Source organism: Lithobates pipiens, unplaced genomic scaffold, assembly GCF_037356315.1.
Source record: "Lithobates pipiens isolate NorthernLeopardFrog02 unplaced genomic scaffold, aLitPip1_a1.2 Scaffold_16, whole genome shotgun sequence".
Classification (NCBI taxonomy): domain Eukaryota; kingdom Metazoa; phylum Chordata; class Amphibia; order Anura; family Ranidae; genus Lithobates; species Lithobates pipiens.
Window position 1 is genome coordinate 479,452,918 of NW_027507748.1, and position 26,582 is coordinate 479,479,499.

Here is a 26,582-nt window from a genome sequence, read left to right on the forward strand (position 1 = left end):
TAAAAAGTATGTGTCTTTATTAATATGTCAAAAAAAAAAATGAGAAACTGCAGATACTTCTTACTAATGATGCTTTCAAAGGCTTAATATGTATTCTTCCTGGCAGGAAGCAATATTCTGCTTTAGTGCCTCTTCCAAAACATTCTAATGTCAATCTGCCAGTGTACTGCCTTTATGTACAAAGGGGTAATCCATCATTATATAGTGATCTCTTCCCTTACTGGGAGCAACATATGTGGACAGGCACTAGTTACCATTTTGACTCATTTATTTTGTATAAAGTTCTGTTGTAGGTGTTAATAGTTTTATTGCATATTACCTAAAAGTTTGTGCATTAAATATGCAGTAGGTAATAAAATTTGAATAAAGTATATAATAAGACCGATTAATGAAGGAGGGAAAAATTAGCACACATTAGCTGATTATTACGATCAAATTTTCTATATCATTAAAGTGTTATACCTGGTTTCCACTGGCAACAATTTCATTTTGTGCTCATTTTCCATTTCCAGTTTGAATAACTAACCATCAACTGGGCAAGGTTAAGAGAGCTGGAGCAAATAAAAGAGCTACTTCTGCTTTGTAAAAATCTTCAGTAATTTATCATATTTTAAATATACCAGGGGCAGGCAGCAGAAGGAATTTTTTCTTTTTCTTTTGCATCATATTCATAAATTAGCCTTGCCAAGGATGCACAAAGATGTAGAGGGTTTGTCTAAAAGTTTCTTAAACTCCAGATAATGTTATGCTTACTCTCATAAGTCTGTGGACCCAAAGGGTCAGAGAGTCTAACCGTGGCAGTTACTTCCTGTTTTATACCAGGCACTGTATATGCATACATTACTGTATGTTCTGTACAGATTATAGCAGTTTTTCTTCTTCATGCACATCTTGTTTCCTTTTTTCTTATCTGCTATTTTAGCCTCTAGGCTTAGAAAAATTGAAAATAAGGTGAACGTTTCCCCAGCTGTATTAAAAATTGATACCTCAGGGACTGTAAGAATCATAGAAAGCTTTGATGAAGTGGAACTCCAGACAGATATATATAAAAAAAAACAATAAATAATTTTATAGATTTATTAATAATTGCAAAATGTGTGCTTTTACAAAAACGAATATAAATACCTGAATTTAAATTGATATAAACCTCTTGTAATCCCCTGTGTAGCAACACTCAAAGAAAGGGATAGACAACACTCTAAACCAATCATTTTCAACATCCTTAACCACTTTTCTACCAGGGCATTTTTTTTTTAATTGTTCACATGCATCAAAATCCGATTTTTTTGGTAGAAAATGACTTTGAATATGAATATATATGTTCTGAAAGCAGGGGCTCTGTGGAGTAAAATGGTGGCAACTGTAATTTTTTAACATTTTTATGACTGTTTTCAAATGCATATTTTTAGAAGAAAATGCACTAAAATTCATTTTAGCGTAAACAAACTATGGTGCCAAAAATTGTGCTGTTTACATATAGATGCATGTCCAATGTGCATTTGCATTCGGGTGTGTGGGTGACAATTTTTTTAATGCTGTTTTTTTTTAACCGTATTGGTAATAAAAGGTAGATACCAAGCCTCATATTTGATAGCAGGGGCAGGTGACAGGTCCTTATTATAGAGACATCAAGGGTTTATTGGACCCACAGCAATGTTGGAATGACAGCGCTGAACCCAGGAGTAACTAAATGCTTGTCATTTCAGGTTCATTCATCACTTTCCATCTCTTGAGACATCTTTCCAGTCTTGGGCCTGGACACCACAACTGGTTGCATCAGTTAGGAAAAAGTGGGGGGGGGGGGGGGGAAATGAGGGAGAGGGCAGCACATTAAAGGTCATGTAAAAATGTAAAAGTGATCACTTTTACATAAATTCCCAGCCCTAAGCTTGTTTTAACTCCTTGAATAGTAGGACATGTGTACATAAACTTTGGTAGACAATAGGTTAAATAGACCCTGTCACCAGACTATTCATTTTACCTAAAATGATCCCATAAAATTAAATTTTATTTGATATATTTAATGCATGTTATTTACCTATAAAAGCTTCCCTTGTGTAGACATCCACAAACCCTGATACTGGATGTGATGTCAGCCCTAGAAGATTCAGAGCTGTCACTCAAACAATACATAGTTTTCCCTTCGCTTCTCTCCAGGCAGCAACCTAAAAGATTATGTAGTGAGGTGATGGGTGAAGGATAGGTTCACTTTTTAGAATGTTACATGTATAACCCAATTTAGGGAGCACAGTGTAACTGAACACTTCCAGAGGGCTATGACAGTAGGGAGGAGGCTTTGCTGCGTAACTTATTTTTCAATTTTTTTAGCAAGTTTAAAGGCATAATGCAAGTGAATAAAAAACATTGCAAGCAAGCATCACAATGCTTGATTTTTCTGTGCTTTTACCTGCAATTATTTAGGTTGGTGACAGCGTCTCTTTAAAGGACAAGAGAGCAGTGTGATGCCCTATTATGTACTGCTTCTTTTTATCATTGACCAATCACAAGTTTAATGCAAATTGGTGAACAAGCTCTACTGCTTGGGGTTGTAAACCCTCAGGGTTTTTCACCTTAATGCATTAAGTTGAAAACCCTCCTGTGCTGCAGCTGCCCCCCAGAGCCACCCTTTTACTTACGGAACCCGATCTTTCCAGCGATGAGCACACCAGCTCCAGCCGGTGTCTCGGGTCCTCATTGAATAGATTGATAGCAGCAGGAGCCATTGCCTCCCGCTATTGTCAGTCAAATCCAATGGTGCTAGAGCCGGGAGGCATAGCCAGGTCCTGCTGTCTATGTCAACGGACGCTGCAGCAGGACACGGGAGTGCACCTACATGAGTGCCCCCAGGGAAATCACTTCTCTGTCGGAGCACTCGAGAAGAAGGGGAGCTAGGAGCACCATGGAGGGACCCCAGAAGAAGAGGATTGGGGCCCCTCTGTGCAAAACCCTTGCACAGAGGAGGTAAGTATGGCACGTTTGTTATTAAAAAAAAATCAAGACTTTACAACCCCTTTAAAAGAACTAGAGAAAAGTGAGGCCACCACCCGTCTTACTTTTAACATGTAAAACACTTTGTGTACATGCATTTCAACCAACAATTTAGCTGTTTGCATTAAGTTTAGCTTTGAGGTATAATGGGGTCCCATTTTAAATCTTTAACTGCAGTGTCCTGTGGTTTCTCACACATTGTAGATGATTGGAATAGAGAACAAGTAAAAGGTATATATTTTTTTATTCCTGAGGATAGCTATACACAGCCTAATCAAAGCACACAGTGATAATGAGCATTTCCAAGCAGAAAAGCACTGTTATCACAAGGAGATATTTTCTGACATATTGGAAAATGACTGTGACTGACAGCGATCGTTTTCATTATTTCACAGAAAATGGAAACCTTTCATCATCAGCATGGCAATCTCTATGAAGATAGGCATGCCGCTCACCACTCATGCTTTTTGGTGATAGATCTATCCATGGATGAATCCCCATAGTGAGGCACATTTGAGACTCTCTACTGAATGTTCATTCAGAATTGTAAGAAAGAAAAGATGCTAAATAAATCTTCTGTTGTGCCAAGTTACTAACTCAAATGAGAAAGAGAGCAAGAGTCTAGATCTCTACACCATAAGAATAGATAATAGAAGGTGTTGTTAACGTAGAGAGAGGATACTGCTATCTGCTAGACACTGCAAAGTTACCCCATAGCATGCCCACATTTTATTTAATTTATAAGATGCAGGTCATAGTATGGAACCTGTGATGTTATATGAAGTTCTGTTTACCACAGCAGGGAGAACTTTAAGATTTGAGGAGAGGACTATGACTAGTCATGGGACCAGGCTCTCCTCTTTGCCCTTTTCCCCCAAAACTGTATTTATATATACAGTGTACATTTGGAGTTCAAAAGCAATTGAAGTAATGAGCGGGGTATTCTTTGCAATGTAAATGTTCACCTTATTTACTAAGCTAAGGGAAATGTTATTTTCAAAGTGAACATTTTCTTGAAGGTGAACAGAATTTTGCCTTTAGTAAATCAATCGAATTATGTCACAAAAGGAGGAATAACTTAACACTACTCTGTTTATGTTGCATACTAAGAGAACTGATTAAATTCTGCAAGCCTATTGGTTAGACTTTTTGCTTTGGTGTTAGAGTTTTACAGGTTTTAAAAAAATGCAATATAAAGTGATACCTAAATCATAACTAACCACAGGGCAAGCAGTAGGGATCCATAATGTTAAAATAATTACTACATAATGAAATAAATTTGCCTTAAAATTGCAAATATAAATCTTCAAAATTAAATCTATCTGACCCCTTTAATCTTACCTAATAAATGTATTTCCTTGTGGCCTGGGAAATGTCATTGAAGGCTATGAAGAGATAGTCCCTTTTTGCTTTTGGTAGAAGAAAGATTTACAAGAGCATTTACATATTTCACATAATTACATATATATTACAACCTGTAAAAATGATGAATCTTCATTTTTAAGCAGACTATTTCCCCTTTGAAATCATTATAATCCTATAATGACAATTTCATTGCTAAATGAACACAGGCACCTTTATGTGCCATGAAAGTAGACTCATATTGATTAAATTATGTTAAGCTCCAACTCATCTCCCTATTGGTGAGTATTTTGCTGGCTCAGAGTATCTTTTAAGAGGCAAAGAAGTGCTTTGAATCAATACTGTCCTACCCAATTGTTCCTCATTGCTATCAAGGACACTTCTGTAATTAAGAAGCTATTCCATTAAAATGTTTCAGCTTCCAGAGGGAATAATCTGTAGAGTGTCCTACCAAATACATTTCATTTCTCAGCTTTGTATAATATAATACATGTCTATGCTAATGCAGCATCTGCAAGTAGGAAAAATATAGCTTTACCTTGTAAAAACTGTAACAATTCTTCCCATGCTTCATGCAAAATAACTTGGTTTAAGAGAAAATCAATTTACATATAACACTTGTGCCAAATTTCACTGGCAGTAACATTAACCATTTTAGCTTTAGCTGCTGTGCGCTGAGTGTTGTGTAGCATCATGTTAGTCCCTATGCTGTAGTACCTAAAGAAACTCAATTTAAGGAAGAATGGGTGAAGATGCTTTAAAAGTCTGGAGTGACATCAGGTAGAGATGCACAATAGCAGGTTGCAAATAAGATAAGGGACCAGGAGATGTGTGGCCAGATTCAAGTCAGTGTAAAATTGGCAATGAACTACAATTTCTGTGCAATCTCTTTTAGCTTTACCAAACTATACAATATGAGAATAGGCCAAAACAATGAATTCAATTTGTATCCAAACACACAGGCCCTTGTGCTAAATAGATGTTGGTAGATTTCAAGGAGATTGAATAATCAGCTTCCATTAATCTTTCAAAACAGTGTCCCCTTTGAAGTGCCATTACGGGATCAAAAGTAAAATTTAAACACCCACGGAAGTGTGGATACCTGCACTGGCATGGAGAAGCAATGTGGCAACTAAGGATGAGTTTAGCCCCACAGAAAAAAAGACACATGACAGCAAATCACCATCCCAGTTACTTTTGTCCCTGGAATTCCCCCACCATGCAACTGCACTTACCAAACTTATAAACAACGAAAAAAAATAAAAATTAGAAGGCTAAAGAAAGTTCTGTAAACAGAACATATAGCACAACAGGGGTGTACCCCTTGGATTAATGAGCCCAGTTTTTTTTATTTGTTTATTAATAATCTGGTGGACGAAATAAATTATTATGTTGTCATTTTTACTGATGAGAAGAAATCATAAGGTATTAAATACCAGCAAGGTAGTCATGTGCTACAGAAGGAGCTTGACAAAATTGCAACATGGGCAGTTAAATGAAATCACAGAAGCTGGCCACAGATTTAACATACATTTAAAGGATAAGTTCACCTTTTGACCAACAAAAATAAAAAATCCACATTTTTTGCAGGTTAAAAAATATGCATTTAATATTTTTTGTTGTAGGAGCCTGTAAAGCCATGCAGGTCTCATGCAGATCTGTCAGTGTATCTGCTTTCTCATACCTCATATGAGCAAGCTGATACACGCTGACAGGAAGAATCAGTAAACTGCCACAGTGTTCACATCGCCGTAGTAGTTCATTGAGAACTACAAGCTGACAGCCGCTAAGGCTGTCAGAACTTGTAGTTTTTCCATTCACAGAACACTGTGAATGAGTGATGTGGCCATGAAGATGGAGCCCCACTCAGCTGCATTTTTCTCAAATTGTGACAGCTAGTGGGGAAATAAGACTCCACGCTAGCTTTTAAAGCGGGGGAATAGGGATGAGAGTGGAGGCTGGCCCTTTCATAACATGCCACACCCCAAATATAAATGGCTAAAAAACAGCCATTAAAAAATAACATTTATATAGAAAAAATGCATACCAACTTCCAGAATGTATGGGTGATGTTTTTCACAATCCCACAGAATGTGCTTTAGCCCATTGGGAAGCCTCTGAGGTCAAGCTGAAACAAGCACTTTTTACAATCTTTTTTTGTATAAACTTTTTTTCCCCCAATTTTTACAGCCATTAGTATTTTGAAGTGGGAGGTTTGGCTTAAAGTAAAGATAACCTTGTATTTTAATATATTTAAATATTCTGTCCTTGAAGTTATTCAGAATGAGCTATGTTCATTCATTTGTTAGCTATCATCTATAGTAGGTTAATACAGATATCAACCACTATGCAAGGCCATTCTTGCCAACTGAAATGCATATATGTTTGCAGTGAACATTTTATTATACATTTATTATTATGATTATTATTATGAATTATTATTTGGCTGAAAAGAGTCAACATTGTCACCCTATCTGGCCACATGAGTGCACTTTTAGTAAATTAGCACCACTGTCTGTTTTATTTTTTCCACTAAATCCTATAGCTGTTAGAACGATCATCTTGTTTTCCAGTGAAATACTGACAAATGAAATGACTGACCTATGACAGAAACCATTTAGTTTTTTACTACTATAACAGATAACCAACTTGATTAGAAACTCTGAATAACTAGAGTTCAACAAATTAAGTGGATAGATACTGTGACTTCTTTAGGAAGTAGCTAGTCAATGCACTGAAAGATCGCAATGCAGATTTAACTCAGGTACAACTGTTCAATCATCAGGTTGCTAAAGCCAAGAAATGTCACAGTCAATATATCAAAAGAGCTATTGCCACATTATATGCATCTATTCCTTGGAGTTCTATAACAATTTCCTAGACTCCATTTATACAAAATGCCAAATGCCAGTGTCAGCTTTACAATTCCCGGTACTGCTAAACAGATATGTGTGACTCTTCCTTGGTTGCTTGCAAAATGAGTGTACTTTACACCAAAAAGCAACCAGGGAAAAAGATATATACATTTTCATTGCACAGCTATTTGTAACATTTTTGTTATTAAACTATGCATTGATGCCATTTAGTTTGCTAAAGCACTTTGTATTATAAAAAAGCTACTATATTTTTCTCTTTACTGTTTTGCATTTTTTATTTGGACCTCAGCACTGCTGATTTCCTCCAATCTCCTTGCAGGCTTGTCTGCCTGCTCCAGTGTAGGTTGAAAATAATTGCTCAGGTTCAGTGTTCTGATACAATGGCAAAAGAGGCTAAGAGGCTTGGGAAATAAGCTTCAGCACAGACATTTGTGATCTCCATCAAAACAGCATGTGGCAAGTCAACAACACAGCAGAGCAATTCTGATACAGGGACAGAGCACTTCACACCTGAGCAGGATGTGTCTAAAGAGGGACCTTTGTGGCAGGATCACTAAGACTATTTAAATGATAGCTGTATATGTTAAAATATTTGAACTGGTGTTTAAAATGAAGGTGAAGCCCATTTACTCATCATGCTCAGATGCAGGTGCAGTCCCTTTAACTCCATTTTCTTCTAGTCCCTGGGCTCTAGGACATTCCCAGGGAAGATACGCTTCTCTGCTTCCCTCGGTCAGTGATCAGACAGGCCACACCTGAGGAGGTAGAGTAAGCAGGGCAGGTGATTTGCAGCCAGGTGGCAGGCTGCTAGAACACTGTCTAACACTGTCTAACACTGTCAGAACTGGTGTGTGAGCAGCTGGGCCATAAAAAAATAGCACACGGCTTCCCCTAAAAACCCAAATACTGTGGGGAGCACCCCACTAATTTTTATAGGAGTACCGTAGCTCCAGTGGGATGGCACTCTGTCTTCGGGTCTTGGAGGCCTTTACATGCTCCTTGGAGATGGATGCTGCATATTAGGATTTGTTCATGTTTGTATTCTGAACTGTTTTACTGAAATGGTGATTTGGAGCCAGACTCTCTGTTTTTTGCTATAGAGCATGCTTTCTCACCCTTTTAATCCTCAAGAAACTTTTAAAAACATTTTAAGATCTGGGACAATCCCTAGAATAATGTTCTTATCTACAGCTTGGGGTACATCAAGGAGTTGTAGGTATAGCAATCAATATGTAGATACAAAAAACAAAAACCCTGATAAAATATAAAACAGAATATATATAAACACAATTCTGCCCAAGCCATTTTTCAATTTAATATTATTAAAAACTACCTTTGAAATTGAATCTGAAGCCACTGAATACACAGCTGATGGATGGAACACCCTCAGAGATATTTAGAAAAATATTTTTGGGACATTTGAACAGACTTTACCAGTACCAGAAAAGAACACTATATAATTTTACGAAATAAATTGATGTATTTAATATTACAAAATGGATAAAAATATATGTGGAATAAAAACAAGAGAAAAATAGAGCTCTCGTTTGTATAACCATCAATATATAAAATATAGATTCCCTATTATTGCTGAGTCAAACAAGGTCAACGTTTCGCTGTCGCTTCTTCTTCATTTCCATTGACTGCCAACAAAGCAAAGGGATTCTCCATGGGAAAGAAAAAAGTATCAAAATCTTCATCAAACGGATGACAGATGCAGACAGATCACATATAATAATGTAGTCCTCATAGGTAGTATGGGGACAATGTATATGAGGTACCACTAACATAGCAAGTAGAGCCCTCCCATGTGCGGCATGCCATGTGCTACCCAAGTGCAATCAGACCAGTGTGACATTCTCAAGATGATAAAGAGATACACCTAGTGCCTCTATCTATGAAGAGGACAAAAGTGTAATAAGAATAGGCCCCCATATATAGAAACGGGTAAGATATATTAATAATAGCATCATATTGACATGGTACTAACAAGACCAACAGATAAACAGCATCACTACACCAGGGTGACCATTCCTTTTCCACAGTATCTAGAGCCGCCCTCCTATTGATTCCTATCATGTAATATAGATATATACAAACCACAAATGAGTATTCACTATAAAATGTCATATATTATGACAATAAGGACCCAAAATTAACATATACAAAAGTTCTAATACTTAAATCAGATGATTCAGGATGAGGGTCAGTGATCGAGTAGACTGTATAAAAGCTTCCAGGTGACAAGCAGAGGATCAACTAGGACCTACATGAACCAGATAGTATAGCGGTTACCATTAGTTAATATTCAGCTTATAGCAGATTGAACCAAAAGCACACCAGGGCTAGGGATGAGCTTCGAGTTCGAGTCAAACTCATGTTCGACTTAAACATTGCCTGTTCACCTGTTCAGTGAACAGTGAACAATTTGGGGTGTTCATGGCAAATTCGAAATTCCGCAGAACACCCTGTACAAGTCTATGGGAGAGATCTAAAGTTCTAATTTTAAAGGCTAATATGCAAGTTATTGTCATAAAAAAGTGTTTGGGGACCTGGGTCCTGCCCCAGGGAACATGTATCAATGCGAAAAAAAGTTTTAAAAACGGCCGTTTTTTCAAGAGCAGTGATTTTAATAATGCTTAAAGTGAAACAATAAAAGTGTAATATTCCTTTAAATTTTGTACCTGGGGGGTGTCTATAGTATGCCTGTGAAGGGGCGCATGTTTCCCGTGCTTAGAACTGTCCCTGCACAAAGTGTAATTTCTGCAGGGAAAAAAGTAATTTAAAATCACTTGCGGCTATAATGAATTCTCGGCTCCCCATAATACAGAGAACAGTCATTGAAAGTCATTGATAAAAAAAATAAAAGTGTGGGGTTCCCCCAAATTCAATTACCAGGCCCTTCAGGTCTGGTATGGATTTTAAGGGGAACTCCATGCCAAATTTTAAAAACAAAATGGCGTGGAGTTCCCCCTAAAAATCCACACCAGACCCTTTATCCGAGCATGCAACATGGCAGGCCGCAGGAAAAGAGGGGGGGTGAGAGAGCGCCCCCCCTCCTGAACCATACCAGGCCACATGCCCTTAACATTGGTAGGATGCTTTGGGGGTCTGTGACCCCTCAAAGCACCTTGTCCCCATGTTGATGAGGACAAGGGCCTCATCCCCACAACCCTGGCAGGTGGTTGTGGGGGTCTGCGGGTGGGGGGCTTATAAGAATCTGGAAGCCCCCTTTAACAAGGGGACCCCCAGATCCCGGCCCCCCCATTTGAAATGGTAACGCAAGTTTCCTTTGTGAAATGGTAGGAGTACTTTGCTGCTAAAAAATATATAGAAAAATTCAACAAAGACTTAATATACAAGACGGGTATCAAATTTATCAGTGATAAGATGGCTTTTAATGGGAAGTGCGCATACAGATGGCCACAACAGGGAGGTAAGAAATCTAGGATTAATAAGAGTGGAAACAAAGAGTAGAAACAAAGGTGTCCACAAAAGTGAAATTGACACTGCAGAGGACACGGATTCAGATTCATCACGTACCTCTAACATTTCAAATTTTTCCTATCTCTCACAATCATCTGGAAAAGGAAGAGGCAGGTCTCGAGGATTGAGAAAAAGACACAATACTGGTGACGGCTCTAATTGTGGTGGTAAGGGAAAGAAAATTAAGGAGTACACCCATGCTAGATAACCTGATCCAGAGGCAGGTGTTGATCGTAGGGTTGGTGACGGGTCACACGGTGATACACGGTTGAATGATAGAGCTACCATTGGGTCAGATATTCTAACAGGTTCCACCATGGCCCCTTGTCCCCCCAAACCTCTACACAGGTGCTTATTCATACTCCTTGAAATTTGGGAGCTGTCTCCAAAGGTAATAAAGATGGGGATTGTCAGGTCACCTTGAGGCGAGGTGACAGGTGCACACCGTAGGGATCCGGAGTGCACCGCAAGGTTGTGGACCCTACGGCTGACTGCTGCAGATGGGGGACAGATCCCACTGGGGATAGAGCGTAAGATTCCCTGGGGCGCGGAGTCTAAGAGCCAGCAGGTGTTCACCAGAGCCTCCAGTGGTGAGGATGGACTTGGCTGCAACTGGCTCCAGGTCGCGACCCCCAGGGTCCCCCAGCTCACACCCACAGTAGGCAACAGGAGGATAGGGATGAGGGACAAAGCTAAGGTTGGGGCCACAAGCAGACAAGAATAGTCGGGTACACGCCAAAAGGTCAGGATCACAGGCAAACAAGGATAGTCAAGACACGCCAAAGTCGGTAACGGAAAACAGTAGCAGAGCACACGGCAGGAAAGCGGAAGCTAACACACAAAGAATACACAATGGTTGATCAGCACTGAGGCCTGTAGTGCACAGGTTAATATAGGGCTCCCTGATAGGGCCTGGGGTGGAGCCATGCTTAGAGGAGAGGTTATAAAAACCACCAGGTGGAAGTGGCTGGCTTCTTAGTCTGAAGACATGAGGGAAGGTAAGCAAACACAGGAAGATCACTGCATAACCATGACAGGGATTTTCTTTTGTTCTCCATGTGCAGGACCAGCCCAACAAGCAGTTGGGCCCACACAATCTGGACCATTATGTCTACAGAGGCAAGTAGATGTTGACCAGCTACAGATCATAAATCTTTCTTCTAGGGTTCACTCTTCAGCATAAAATGAATGGGACTTAGTTTTTGTCCCTCCTCATGAGCAGACAATTTTGAGTTAGTAAAGGACAAAAAAATCTCTTTGCTAGGAGAATAACATACAAATTTACAAATGTACGACAAGGAAAGGAGAAAGAAAAAAACAAGAATTAATCGATCAAGAGCATTGGAAGGGATTCACAGTGAGGGACTTTATAGCTCTTATAGACCTTATGGATCTTCTGGATGAAAATGAGTCCATCGCTGGGGGCATTGGGGAGGTGGGTCCCCTGGGGTTTCCGGGGGTCCTCCCCTCCGCCACAGTCTCCAGTGGTTGTCTCTAGATTCAAGAAATCCACACAATTTCCTCCCCTAAAAATCAATCCCCATATAAGGACTTTTTTATCCCAAGTCACTGCAGACATTAAGAAATTACATTTTCATGTTGATGGGGAGAAGAATATTACTTCTAACCAGCAGCAGCCAATTAGTCAGTTACAGAAGAATAGGGATATAACCATAAAAATGGTGAATAAGGGAGGTAATGTAGTAATGGATACTGGGAGCTACCATTAAATGTGTCTGGAGATTGTTATGCTCCCATATCAAGGGATATGATCCAGGAATCTAATGGTGAATATAATACAATGGTACATAATGCTTTTCTAAATGGAATAATTGACAAAGAGATCTATGAGGCCCTTAAAAGTCCTTTACCTAGAATCCCCTTGTTCTACTCCTTACCTAAGACCTACAAAAATATGGTTCAACCCCCAGGACGCCCGATATTTTCAGGAGTGGGTGCAAAAACTGAGAAAGGTAGCTGCCTGGTTGACATTTTTCTGAGACCACATGTTCTTAAACTATTGTCCTATGTTAGGGATACTAGTGATTTATTGAAGAAACTGCATAATATCACTATACCTATGGATAGTCTGCTCATGTCTATAGATGTGGAGGCACTATACTGCAGTATCCCACATGCACATGGAATTTCGGTAGTTAAGTCGTTCTTGAGCGATATGGATGTGATGACCTATCATTACAATGCTTTTTTATTACAACTACTGCATCATGTACTGACAAGGAATGTGTTCACATTTGAAGGGTCCCACTACCTCCAGGTGCAGGGGGTTGCGATGGGGACATGTTGTGCCCCATCCTATGCCAACCTGTACCTAGGGGGGTGGGAACATACATTATTTGCAGATGAATCCCTGTATATGCATCTGTCCAGCATTACATGCTGGTACAGATACATAGATGACATTTTCATGTTCTAGAATTCGAGTAAAACAGTCCTGCTGGGTTTTATGGAGAAACTGGCCATTGATGATTACAGTCTTAAATTTACTAGGTTTAATGATTTACAATCGATACCATTTCTAGGTTTGAATATTTTAAAAGAAGAGGATGGCACTTTATGCACTTTGCTGTCCTGGAAACCCATAGCGGGGAATACTGTGCTCCATGCCTCTAGTGCCCACCCTCAACCATTACTTAGGAGCATTCCCTATTCACAATACTTACATATCAGACGTAATTGTTCTAATGAAGATGATTTCTTAAAGGAATCAAAATTATTGAGAACTAGACTTTTGCAGAGGGGCTATACTAAGACTACCCTAAAAAAACCTACAATAAAGCTTGTTAAAAACTAGACAAGAAATATTGTTTGATACAAAAATATGATCGAGAACATAACTACCTACTCCAAAAACCATGATATGGTAAAAAAAAAAAAAAACTTAGAAAAACATTGGCAACCTCCGCATCCAATCTTTAAAAAAAAGTCACGTAAAAAAAATGTAGGTCGTTAAAAGATCATCTGGTCCATAGCCATTTCCAAGAAGTTAGGGGGCCCAGTGAATACCCAAAGGGCATGTTTAGATGTGGAAGTTGCGAATATTGTGACTGGATTCTGGAGGGAGGGTCTTTCATAGTACCCAATGGCAGGGTACACAGGGTACACAGAATTTAACATTTAACATTTTGTGAACTACCAAACAAAATGTGTCATCTATATTGTCCTAGGTAGATGTGGATCTTTCTATATAGGTAAAATGTTTAGGAACTTTTGGAGAAGGATTTATGATCAAATATATTACATCAGAAAAAATCGACTCTTTACCCACATTGGGAGACGTGTCGCCCTTCAGCACAAGCATGACACCTCAATGATACAATTCACGGTTCTAGAAAGGATCTTTGAAGATACAAGAGGAGGAAACATTGATAAGAAGCTCCTACAGCAGGAAGCTAGATGGATTTTTAGTCTTCATGCCACCGCTCCTCCTGGCCTCAATGAAGCCTTAAGCTACAAACCATTCCAAGGTTAAAATATGAATTAGTCTCCATGCTCTTTCTTCTCTCTCCTTTTAGGAAATTTGGTGAAATGATTCCAACAGAATGATGGTTGTATCTCTCCCCCATCTGGCTATATAGCGTTGAATATATTTATGATCATATCATGAAGTTTGATTATGTATTATATCACTAAGAATTGATGTATTACTACAAAAAATTTTAAAGTATGGTATTAAACATGTAAAGTTTGGATGACTGGTGCAGCAATTTTTACATTACCTTAATGTAGGGTCGAGAGTCATTTTGGCCTTGATCTTTATAGTTTGGTTTAAAGTATATATGTGACGAAGGGTGACCTTGATGCAATTTGGATCAGGGCTCCCTCTCGGATCTTTCTATCTATTTTTGTATTCTTCTTTTGGGATCCCTGGCATGGATAACATCTGGCTGCAGTTTGGTTTTTATTAACCCCTGCAGTACCAAGGTTGTGGTGTTGCGGAGGTAGGAGTCATGGGTATCCCCCTCTTCTTATTTTTTATTTATCTTTACTAAATTTATTAACTATAATAATTATATATGGTATATTGTTTCTGTACTGTCTATTTTTGCTATTTGCCTTTTGTGGTCCAGCTTTGTAATGGCGGCTCACTGTGGTGGTTAATCTCAGGTAGTGTTGTTTTTCTAAGTATCTAATAGAGGCCAGTGCGCATGAGCGCACTTTCGGTAATCTGTAACTATTGAGTTTTCCATCGCGCATCGACTGGATACAGCGGTACAATATTTTTCTACACCTATGGGGGATTTTCCACCCTAAGCCCTTGTACACACGGTCGGAGATTCCGACGGAATGTTTCCTATCGGACCGTCTTGTCGGATATTTCAACTGTGTGTGGTCTGCATTGGACTGTTTCCGTCGGAATATCCGACGGACTAACTTTTCCAACTTGCCGGTAAAATTTTCTGACAAAATGCTCCGATCGGACATACTCCGATCATGTGTAGCCTACTTCCGACGGACAAAGTGCCACGCATGCTCAGATCAAATTCCTAGACCAAAGCTATTGGCTACTAGCCTGAACGTAGTTCCGTCCTAACGAAATAAGTCATCACGTTATGTACAATCGTATTTTCGGACAACTTAGTCCGACCGTGTGTATGCAACATCACTTCCGGACCTCTTCCAGAATTAATCCGTCGGAATTACTCCGACGGATTTGGTTGTCGGAATCTCCGACCGTGTGTACAAGGGCTAAGACTTGTTAACACCCCACATGCTCATGCATATGGCACAGCCCTCACAGCTGATTATAGTCAACTGTTCTGGGCTGTGAGGTGGTGCTGATTATCGGCCCTACTTAAAGATCAACTGTAGGAGCTGTTTGTGGTGGCATGTTCATACAGGACACTTAGGAACAGATTAGTCTACACACTGGAACTCTCTTTGTCTACCTCATTCATGATGTAGGCTGGGGAGTAATCTATTTTATTTTGCTCCTTAGATTTATACCTGCAGTCATCACTAGCACAGACTGTATCAAGTGCCTGCTAATACAGATCATTGGAGACTATTTTATGCCAGTTCATTGGTAAGTTTTATTGCAATGTGGTTTGCTTTTGGTTCAATCTGATATAAGCTGAATATTAACTAATGGTGACTGCTATACTATCTGGTTTATGTAGGTTCTAGTTGATCCTTTGCTTGCCACCTGGAAGCTTTTATATAGTCTACTCGATTACTGACCCTCATCCAGAATCATCTGATTTAGGTATAAGAACTTGTTTATATATTCATTTTGGGTCTATATATTACATGATAGGAATTAATAGGAGGATGGCTCTAGATACTGTGGAAAAGAAATGGTCACCCTGGTGTAGTGATGCTGTGGATTTGTTTGTCTTGTGAGTACCATGTCAATATGATGCTATTATTAATATATCTTACCCTGTATCTATATATGGGGACCTATTCTTATTACACTTTTGTCCTCTTCATAGATTGAGGCACTAGGTGTATTTCTTGATCGTCTTGATCTAGGGGATGTAGTGCTGGTCTGATTGCGCTGCTTGGGTAGCACATGGCATGCTGCACATGGGAGGACTCTACTTGCTATTTGAGTGGTACCTCATATACATTGTCCCCATACTACCTATGGGGTCTACATTATTATATGTGATCTTTCTGCATCTGTCATCCGTTTGATGAAGGTTTTGATATTTTTTCTTTGCCATGGAAAATCCCTTTGCTTGTAGTCAATGGAAATAGGTCCTGAAGAAGTGACAGCGAAACGTTGACCTTGTTTGACTCGGCAATGATAGGGAATCTATATTTTATATATCAATGGTTATACAAATGAGAGCTATATTTTTCTCTTGTTTTTATTCCACGTATATTTTTATCCATTTTTTAATATTAAATAAACCTATTTATTTAGTAAAATTATATAGTGTTCCTTTCTTGTACCTGTAAAGTCTGTTCAAATATCCAAAAACTACTTTTCTAACATTATATTCAATGTGGTACCCCCTTAGCTATCTTTCTTCAACCCTCAGAAATATAACTTCTTGTTTGTGTGATTGTCTCTGATTTTCTCAGACATTTGCACTAACATACAAGTAAAGCTTTAGGCATCCCCTGCAATATGAATTTCATTTTAGAAAGAAACTACTTCTAAAGAAATCCAAACACTGCAACTTTCCCCATCAGAACATAGGACCTATGATTCAGGATTCATTTTGGAAAGGACATGCTGAAACAGTTTTTCACTATAATAAAAAAGGTAGGACTTTAACGTTTGAAATGATTATTGATCACCCAGAGGGTTTTTTGCTCAGCAAAAGTGGAGATGCACTGGTGGTTTGCACTGGTATTCAAAAACATACTACAACTTTGCATTGGTGTTCAGGGAAAACTTTAATGATGTGTATAAAATTAAGATGGGGATGCAAGCCAGAGGCAGGAAACTTGCAGACCACCTTAATGTAGCATCTATGCAGGCCTCTGCCAACCCCCTTCTTCTAGCATGCCTTACACTTGACCCTTCAGTTATCACAGGGGGGCTCACCACCCCTTCTTATCTAGCAGGCTGTGATCTGTCTGCACTGTCTCAGCTTGTGCAATGTTCCCCCTCTACTCAGGTCAGGAGAGGTGCTTTCACTGTGCATGCAATGGAGACCATTAAGGTTGCTTGGGTTTGGGAGCACAGTGCACAATAGCAGGGACTCTAAGCAGTGGTGGGTTGTCAGGGCAATGGGGATGTATTGTGTGGTATTTCCAAACAGCTGGAAGTATAAGCCTATGCTTATATTTGTGGCTCTCTGGTGACATCACTCTAAGCACTCCTGTTTTCTTTGATTGATATCAATTAGTACCAGCGGCAGGAGGAAACATGAAGCACTGTTGGCTTGAAATAAATCTGATGCAATGGCAGTTAAGTTCCTCAAACTTAAGTTTCTATAGCAAGGTTTCTCAACTTAAGTTTGAGGAACTCTGCCATTGCATCAGATTTATTTCCAGCCAACAGTGCTTCATGTGTCCTCCTGCAGCTGGTACTAATTGATATAAATCAAGAAAATAGGAGTGCTGTTTTGAAAAGGGCTATGCTATTCAGCCACACAGACATCCCAACCTGTAAAAAACTAATTTCAGGGAGGTGGCAAACTCATTACAGGCAGGTGGCAAACTCATTTTGGGGAGGTGACGCTCTGGGCCACGCAGCCCCCCCCCCCCCCCCACCAATTTAACATGCTGATCAAATGAAATGGAATCAGTATACAGAGGTTTACTTCTTCTGAGAAATATTAAAGGAACACTAACCACCATGACCATCTTCGTTCCTAACTTCCATCTCCAGTATCATCCTAATTCTATTTCACACTGTGTCCAAGGCTTCTTAATCCCCAAATTCTTAATAAATATCTGTCCTCATTCCTCTCCACAGTGTAACCTCATCATCCTCAACCCCAACACCCCCTCAATAATCATCATCCTTGTCCCTCTCCACAGTCATCTCCAATCCTCTCTACATTGTAACCTCATCATCCACTTCAATCTCCATAGTCATAGTTATTGATCTTCCTCACTCCTCTTATAATCATCCCCATCATCCTCATCCCTCTCCAGAATGATACTCATCTCTCTCCACAATTGTAACTCCATCATTCTCATCTTTCTCCATAACCATCTTCATCCCCAACTTCACTCTCCATAATCATCCCCATCCCTCCCTTCCTCATCCTTATATTATCTATGTGCTCTTTCCTCTATCTACTCTATCTATCACCACATGATCCATCTTCATCTTCATGCCTCAAGCAGCCTCTATCCTTCCATAATCCTTCTCCATAATCATCCATCATCCTCATCCTCACCATCTTTTTCACCATCGTATTCCTCCCTGTAGCTCCCCTCTTTCCTTATGACATAGGACACTCTCCTGTTGTCAGGATATATGACCTGTACTGCGATGTAATCTATGGTGTAAGATGTGTTCTTAGTACAGTCAGAGAAAGTGGCTGCCACAGCATTCTTACCTCTCTCTCTCCGTGTTGCTCTTTCCTGCACCAGAGAAGGTGGGCAGGTTGTGACCACTTCTGAGGCCAGCCACACCCCTTCACAGAGTCCCATCCAATCAAAATAAGAGCCTAGGAGCAGGCTCTGCCTCAGGGGTGTACTAAGTAGGAGTGAGTCCCCAATAAGAGAGTGCTGATTAAACATGGAGGGGGGGAGAAAGTAGGAAGAGAATGTAGGAAGTGGAATTCTTTTCATTGGCATGTATTCCTCTTTGAATGTGGCTACAGCCATGCTTCTTGTGTGGCTGGGGCTGGCAGCCGGGATATCGTGGGGCACTTACGGGTGTGTAGGAGCTGCAGCCAATATGTGGGATGCTCGCACACCTCGCGGGAGACTTGGGATGTCTGAGCCACATGTTATCCTGATTAAATCACAGAGACATTGCTGTGAAGACTTAATGATCGTACAGCTTTCATAAACTGTTCTGTATTATTCTGCAGTGTAGCCTTGCTCTTTATCATTCTGGCCCCGTTTTGCATTATTGATTCTACTACTTTGTACCTGTTTAGAACAACCTGCAAGTTCCATTAAGCCCCTGTTTACATTGGAACAATTTGACATGCAATTTGACATGCCAAATCACAGCCTATTGCCGGCAGCGGAACTGTCCAAATCGGTTGGACGCCAACTTTGCAGCGCCACACCGATTTCCAAAAGTAATTCCTGCACTACTTTTGGTGACTTTAGGGGGGATTTCAATAAAAATTGCATTCACAGATGTCTTTCAAATTGCCCCTTAATCTTGCACTGAAATGTGGGTTTGAAATTGTGCGAGTTCAGCTAAACTTGCACGATTTCAAACTCGTTTTCGGTGTGAATGTACACCTACTCTCTGTCTGATAATTCGGCTGATTACTGATCCTGTTACACTATTAACAAAGTATTATAATAACGTTTTTCATAATTGGGTGTGGATTTACCTTACATTTAAGTTCATTGAATTTTTTAATAAAAACAATCAAAGTAAGCATATATAACAAAGTCACATGAATAACTTGATCGATGGCTTAATTAAAAGTGAGTCAACCATTTGAAAGTAATATATCTTAGCAGTCCAAATTAATCATATAGCCAGTTTAGCTAAACAGGCTGATAGACAATACCAATGAATAGAAAGACAACAGGTATGATTCCATTGATTCCATAACCTTTCAACTAAGCTGTATCCTGTGAAGCAAGATGACTTAAAGGTGTGTTACTGTGAATGCTGTACTCACAAAGGTGATGAACTATTTCAGATTGATGCAGTTTTTCCAACAAAATCGCATTTGAAAAACCGCTGAGCAAAAACCATGTCTCAAAAAAATGTCAATGACCCGCTTATTCTCTAGGGTCTCTGCTAAAAAAAAATATATGAAATGTTTGGGGATTCTAAGTAATTTTCTAGCAAAAAATGCTGATTTTAACTTGTAAGCAGCAAACATCAGAAAAAGGCCCGGTCAGCAAGTGGGTATCACCCAGTGTTAGCACCAGCATATTACCCAGTATAATGCCCTGTACACATGGTCGGACATTCCGACGACAAAATCCGTTGGATCTTTTCAGACGGATTTTGGCCCAAACTTTTCTTGCATACACACGGTCGCACAAAGTTGGCGGATAATCTGATTATTCAGAACGAGGTGACGTACAACACGTACGTTGGAACTATAAAGAGGCCAGTAGCCAATAGCTTTCGTTGCGTAATTTATTCTGAGCATGCATGGCGCTTTGTCCATCAGAATTGTCTACACAAGATTGGAATTTAAATGATCGGATTTTGTGTCAGAAAACTTTAGATCCAGCTCTCAAACTTTGTGTGTCAGAAATTCCGACTGAAAAAGTCAGATGGAGCCCACACATGATCGGATTTTATGACAACACAATCCGATGGCACATTTTCCGTCGGAAAGTCCAACCGTGTGTACAAGACATAAGAGTGTCTTTGATACCTTCCACTTTTTCTCTTTGGTGAATGAACATTTAATTCACACACAGCATAGCCCAGAGCTGCAGCATATATGGGCTTGCAAAAGAATATATCCTTTTGCTTTTATGGAGCACGGCAGCAGTACTCGTTCCATACACACTATCAGATTTTCTGCTGATTTTTGTCTTCAGATTTACCAAAACCATGTAGTGCAAGGGCCTGCCTGATTGCATACAAATTGAAACTCCTAAGGTTTGACCTCATATTATATGGTTTTGGTAAATCTGAAGGAACAAATCAGCAGAAAATCTGATAGTGTGTATGGGGCTTTAGAGAATCATAACACCTTTGTGGTTTTGATACATATGCTTATGTGTGTGGAAATTCTGGTGATGAGGGGCATCGGTCTCATGATGTGCCCAAAGGCAATTGTTATATGCAAAATACCAAAAAATTGAGCAGCCAAAACAAATTTTATGTCTTGGTAATAGAACTAATATAAGACAAACACACTCTTCATGCAATTGTTAGCTCTCATTTGTGTGGTTTTAGGGGATGTGCCTGCAGGAGGTGTAGAAATTAAATGATTGAGAAGTGCAATCTATGTTTGTTTTATTTCAATGATAAGCAAAGAAAAATGTCTCATTAAACTTATGTGAGCATTCAAGCTGGGTTCACACAGTTGTGAATTGGATGGGGGTTGCTCCCTATCCAATTTGCATGACAGGAGATTGTGACTGGCTCTCAATGGAGCCCATTCACACATCTCCGAATTGGCTGTGAAGCAGATTGCACAGGAGTCTCGTGCGTCTTTGGTTTCAGGTCCAAATTCAGACAAAAAATTGGGCCTATGAAGTGGAAAATAGGGACCCACCAGGCCCCTGCTGTCAGCCACATCCGGCATAAGTGTGAACCCAGCCTAAGACAGTTAAGACAATTATACACAATAAACTGTCCCTGTATCTAGTGTACTCAGCAAGCTGCAAGTTTTCCCTCCAAATGCCAGGTTTTAACATCTGTGTGTATAGTATCTAAAACTTCAGAAGCTTATAAATACAAAATGAAACCTATAAATGATTCAAAAAATGTATAAATGTTACTAAGTGAAAATTGAAAACTTTGCCTGTATTAGGATTATTTCTTCAAGTAATTTTAAAAGTATTTCATGTTTTGACATGAATTTTCAGATTTGATATCAGTTCAAGAAGGGGCAAAGTTAAATTTTATTCTTTGTACATTTTTTCTCTGATGAGTGCATCTAAGATGAAAAGGGCTAGTTTGACAAAATAACAGCTGAAAAGAGCTAAAATGCCATATGTCAAGGTTCATTGAACATTAATTAGAGAAGTTTCAACAGTTGTGTATCATATTAAGACAGACAATATACACAGTAAGTGTTTTTATCTGCGGCAAACTACGGGTCAGCAGTGGTTCAGTGATCTCACAAATAACATAAGCGGAAATTCCCTGAGGAAACATTTAACTATTTCCTTTGCATGCAAAATTGTTATATCTCCAAGAACTCCATCTGTTCTTATTTCAGTCATTTTTATTTTTTTTATGGACTGTACATAATCAGAAGAACAGCTAGTAACAGATCGCTGTAATTATAAATATTAGAATATCTGTCTGTAAAACAGCTTTACCTATACTGAGAGAGATATAAATATTGTCACTGAAGTCTGTCTTTCTAAAAATAATTGTTGTCTGTCATGTTGATCCAGTGGCTTCAATGCCTTGACTAAGTCACTTCAGTGAGAACAAACATGCAGCCTGGGAAAGTTGTAGTCAAAGTCATGAATTCTTATACCCTGTACACACAGTCAGACTTTCTGACAGAAAATGTGCGATCGGATCTTGCTATCAGAAAATCCGATCGTGTGTGGGCTCCGTCTGACTTTTTCCGTCTAAATTTTGAGAGCAGGATCTAAAATTTTCTGACAACAAAATCCAATCGTTTAAATTCTGATCATGTGTAGACAATTCTGACGGACAAAGTGCCACACATGCTCAGAATAAATTACGAGATGAAAGCTATTGGCTACTGCCCTCTTTATAGTCCAATCATATGTGTTCTACATCACCGCGTTCCAAACTATCAGATTTTCAGCCAACTTTGTGCGACCATGTGTATGCAAGACAAGTTTGGGCCAAAATCTGTCTGAAAAAATCAGACAGATTTTGTAGTCGGAATATCCGACCGTGTGTATGGGGCATTACAGTGGAACTAAACCCATCAATTTAACAGTTTCATCAAACAGTTACTTTCTAAACAGTCAAACCCTCAAATGGATTGTGTCATAGCTGATCACATGTGTAGCACATGGCAGTAGATGAACCAACAGAGGCCAAGATGGCAGCTTGCTTGGCTTAAAAGGATAGGAGAGTTTAGTTCTGCCTTAAAACCTTTGCTCAGCATGATTGCTTGGCCACTATCTTTTTTAAAAGGATAGATTTGCAGTGGCAGCTGTCCACCAGTACAGAACGTCTTTAATTATTTGTGTCTGTGTGGAAATATGCTTCCTAATTTACATTCTAGTCTCTATGCTAGTATAGCTGAGCAAAGGCCATACTCCTCATCACAGTTGACCTCACACTCACTTGTATTGTGGAGAAAGGGAGAGATATGTCTGACCAGGTCATTGAGGCCTTCTTTACATTTGTGGCTGGGAGGCAATGATAACAGGTTGTTGATCTATGTTTTTGCTATCTCTGTCACCTTAATTGTGTAATTACGACCGGAGGCAGAAGTACATATTGCTGCGGCCATGATACTTTGATTCGTGGCACGTCAAAATTTATACAGCATGTTGTTTGCCAGGTGGATTTACCACCACATGCAATATGACACTTTCAAGTAAATGTAACCGCACCCCAATGGTCCTGAAACCGCATATAATGCATGTGATTGCAGTGCTGCAGGCTTTCAATGGTTAAAACAGGAGTTAACATATTGCCTCTGAACCATCTGTCAAATACCTCTAAAAGCAATCCATCTTGGGCCACTTTTCAGAGGGCCAGTAAACAACACCACACATGTAAACAAGTCCTTAGAGTGCACTCTTCATTGTGGTCCAACTCTGTTGCCTTTTAGCCTGTGCACTCATATTTAGACACATTGCACAACTGCTATAACTAGAATGTGTAAGACTGTAAACATGAACATTTTAAATATAAAGTATATTCACAAAGTGCATCCAGCAGTGATCATCATGTGAACATCCATGGATAGCCACGGCCACTCGCAACCTGTTATTAAAGTAAACAAGCTCAGCAGCTGCAGCTACCTACTCAAGCCTCATGCTTCCCAGACTTAGCCCTTGTTCACATTGGAGCAATTTGTCATGCAATATGACAGGTCAAATCGCATGAAAAGTCACAGCCTATTGCCGGAAATGGCATTGTTCCTATTGGTACGACGTTGTGTTTGGGGCTCCACACCATTTTGCAAAAGTAGTTCCTGCACTACTTTTGGCGATTTCAAGTGCGACTTCAATAGACATCTGTGCATGAAGCTGCACAGATGTCTTTCAAGTCACACTGACATGCAGCTTTGAAATCGTGCGATTTCAGATGAAGTTGCACGTTTTCAAAGTCACGTTCAATGTCAACAAGGGCTAAGACTGCTGGGCATGTAAAAATAGTGCACATCTTTTAAGGCAAAAGTACATGAGTAACTTTAAAAAGAGCATTATTCTCTATAGAATACTTTATTCAATAAGATCCCTTTCACACTGGGGCCGTGGCCGCGTTTGCAGTAAAGGGCAGCTCGTTTAAGCAACGCTTTACCGCTGTTTAAACTGTGCTTTTCGGCTGCTAGTGGGGCGCTTTTAACCCCATTCATTCCAATGGGCAGCATGTTTTGGGGGCGCTAAATACAGAGCTCTCAACACCCCCAAAGATGTTGCTTGCAGGACTTTTCAGAACGTCCCACAAGCGCACCGCCCCAGTGTGAAAAGTCACACTTGAATGAATGGGAGGTGGTTTTCAGGCACTTACCAGAGACAATTTCCAGTGCTAAAGCGCCTGAAAACTGCCCTAGTCTGAAGGGGGTTTAAGACTTATTTTAGCATTCTATATATATTCTTTATTCTTTAGGGCATTTTGGAAATTGATCTTTTCTCCACATTTCTGGGGTAGGGGAGTGATACCCATAAGCATACCTACAGTAATTAATAAACCTCAGCAAGAAGGGAATTGCAAGACATTTTTTGTTAAGAAAACAGAATTTAAAATTTACATCACTTTAATGGTCATGTTTAAAGAAATTTCAAGGTCATCTGAGACAGGAATTATTTACGGTCTTTATATTGTAAAAATGTACTTATGTCCATAACCTCTCTTTTAATGTATTGTCATTGTTAGCATTATCATCACTTATTAGACCCCCTGGCATGTAAGGCAGCAACAGAGGTCTTTTACTTCTGCTTGTCCTAGTCCAGTCCTGCCACAGTGCCCTCTTTTTATCACAAGCTGCCCTGCCTCCTCTGCATTTTTGGTCAATCTATCCGGTGTTTTAATGCTTTTTTAAAATAATTCTGAATACTTTTTTCTTACCATGTGTCATATTTAATTGATTTATTTATAATTAATGCAATTTTCTATCATTTCTCTTCATATCAAATGTAAAAAACATCCATCAATGCAGTTCAGGAATGCAGGAACTTGGCATCCTAGTGTAACATGTTTGATGCCCAGGGCATGTTAGCCCAATTTTGTATTTTTGAGATAGCTGTGACAGATTGAATGGCTTTGAGGGTCTGTCAGTAACAGTTAGAGAATGTCATAAATGTATTAATTATAAAAGTATTATAAAATTCAACTATAATGCATGCTGTGAATGGCCTAGTATATTTTTTATAGTAAGATTGCATTTATAAGCATGTCCCTTTCATAGTTTTGTATTGGATTATGTTTTATTATCTGTTTGTCAGGTTTATTTTCTCAGAGGTAGCATAATTGAATTAATAAATAAATCATACATTGAAAGTACATCTCCTCCATCATACATCTGTTAAAGAAATATGGCCCAATGATATACTGAGTGTGCGTTTTTCCATACTAATGTACCACACAAATATACTTATTAGCCTTTTCTGTATTTTTTTCGTGCTGCCGTAATACACATTCTATTGTATAGAGTAAAACACAAATTCGAACTATGTAGCGTGAATGTAATAAAAGAGACTTTGAGAACTTTCACATTGCTCTAATATTAGTTTTCCTATCCCTAATTCAAATAGAAACATTTATATTCCTTTATGAATGATGATAGTGATTTTCTTTGTCCTAGCCCACTAATGTCTCTGTCTACAGGGAATTTCTTCTTAGAGTTGACTTAGTAAAAGTTAAAGCCTTTTAAATATTTAACTAAATTTCTACTGTGTAAAGTCAAAATCTAATTCTATCTTCTTGGTAACCAGGCTGATACACATTTTGGGCATATTTTTAAAGCAGTGACTGACCGACTAACTTCCTAGTGTATGTGGTTTTAATGACAGTTCACCAACTGTGAATGTTTGGTGAAAGCAATATAAAGGTGTTTTTCCTGTACTCCAAAAACTGTCTCTAAATAGCCAAATGATCCTTAATGCATATGTTGGTAAAGAAAGCAAAAAGGAAATATAATGGTAAAGGGACTCAGCAGCATAATTTAGTTAAAATGTGTGTAGTTCTACAATTTTACGATTTATAAAAAAATAAACAAACAAATAATAAACAAAAGCAGCATAAAAATGATGTATATATATATATATATATATATATATATATATATATATATAAAACAAAGATGTATGTTTCTATAGATTACAGCCTATAGGCTTTGTCTATTTACGTTTGTGCAATAAATAAGTTGACCTTTACATGTAAATCTGTCTTTTGGTTTTGTACATAAACATGAATGGCTGTGAGCATGCATACAAACTTAT

The 26,582-nt window shown here is 39.0% G+C and overlaps 1 protein-coding gene across 1 annotated transcript in view; it reads right to left on the reverse strand.

Annotated features, from left to right (window-relative positions):
* The window catches only part of HS6ST3 (heparan sulfate 6-O-sulfotransferase 3), a 771,575-nt gene that overhangs the window by 287,647 nt on the left and 457,346 nt on the right, over positions 1-26,582 (reverse strand). The window lies entirely within an intron of this gene.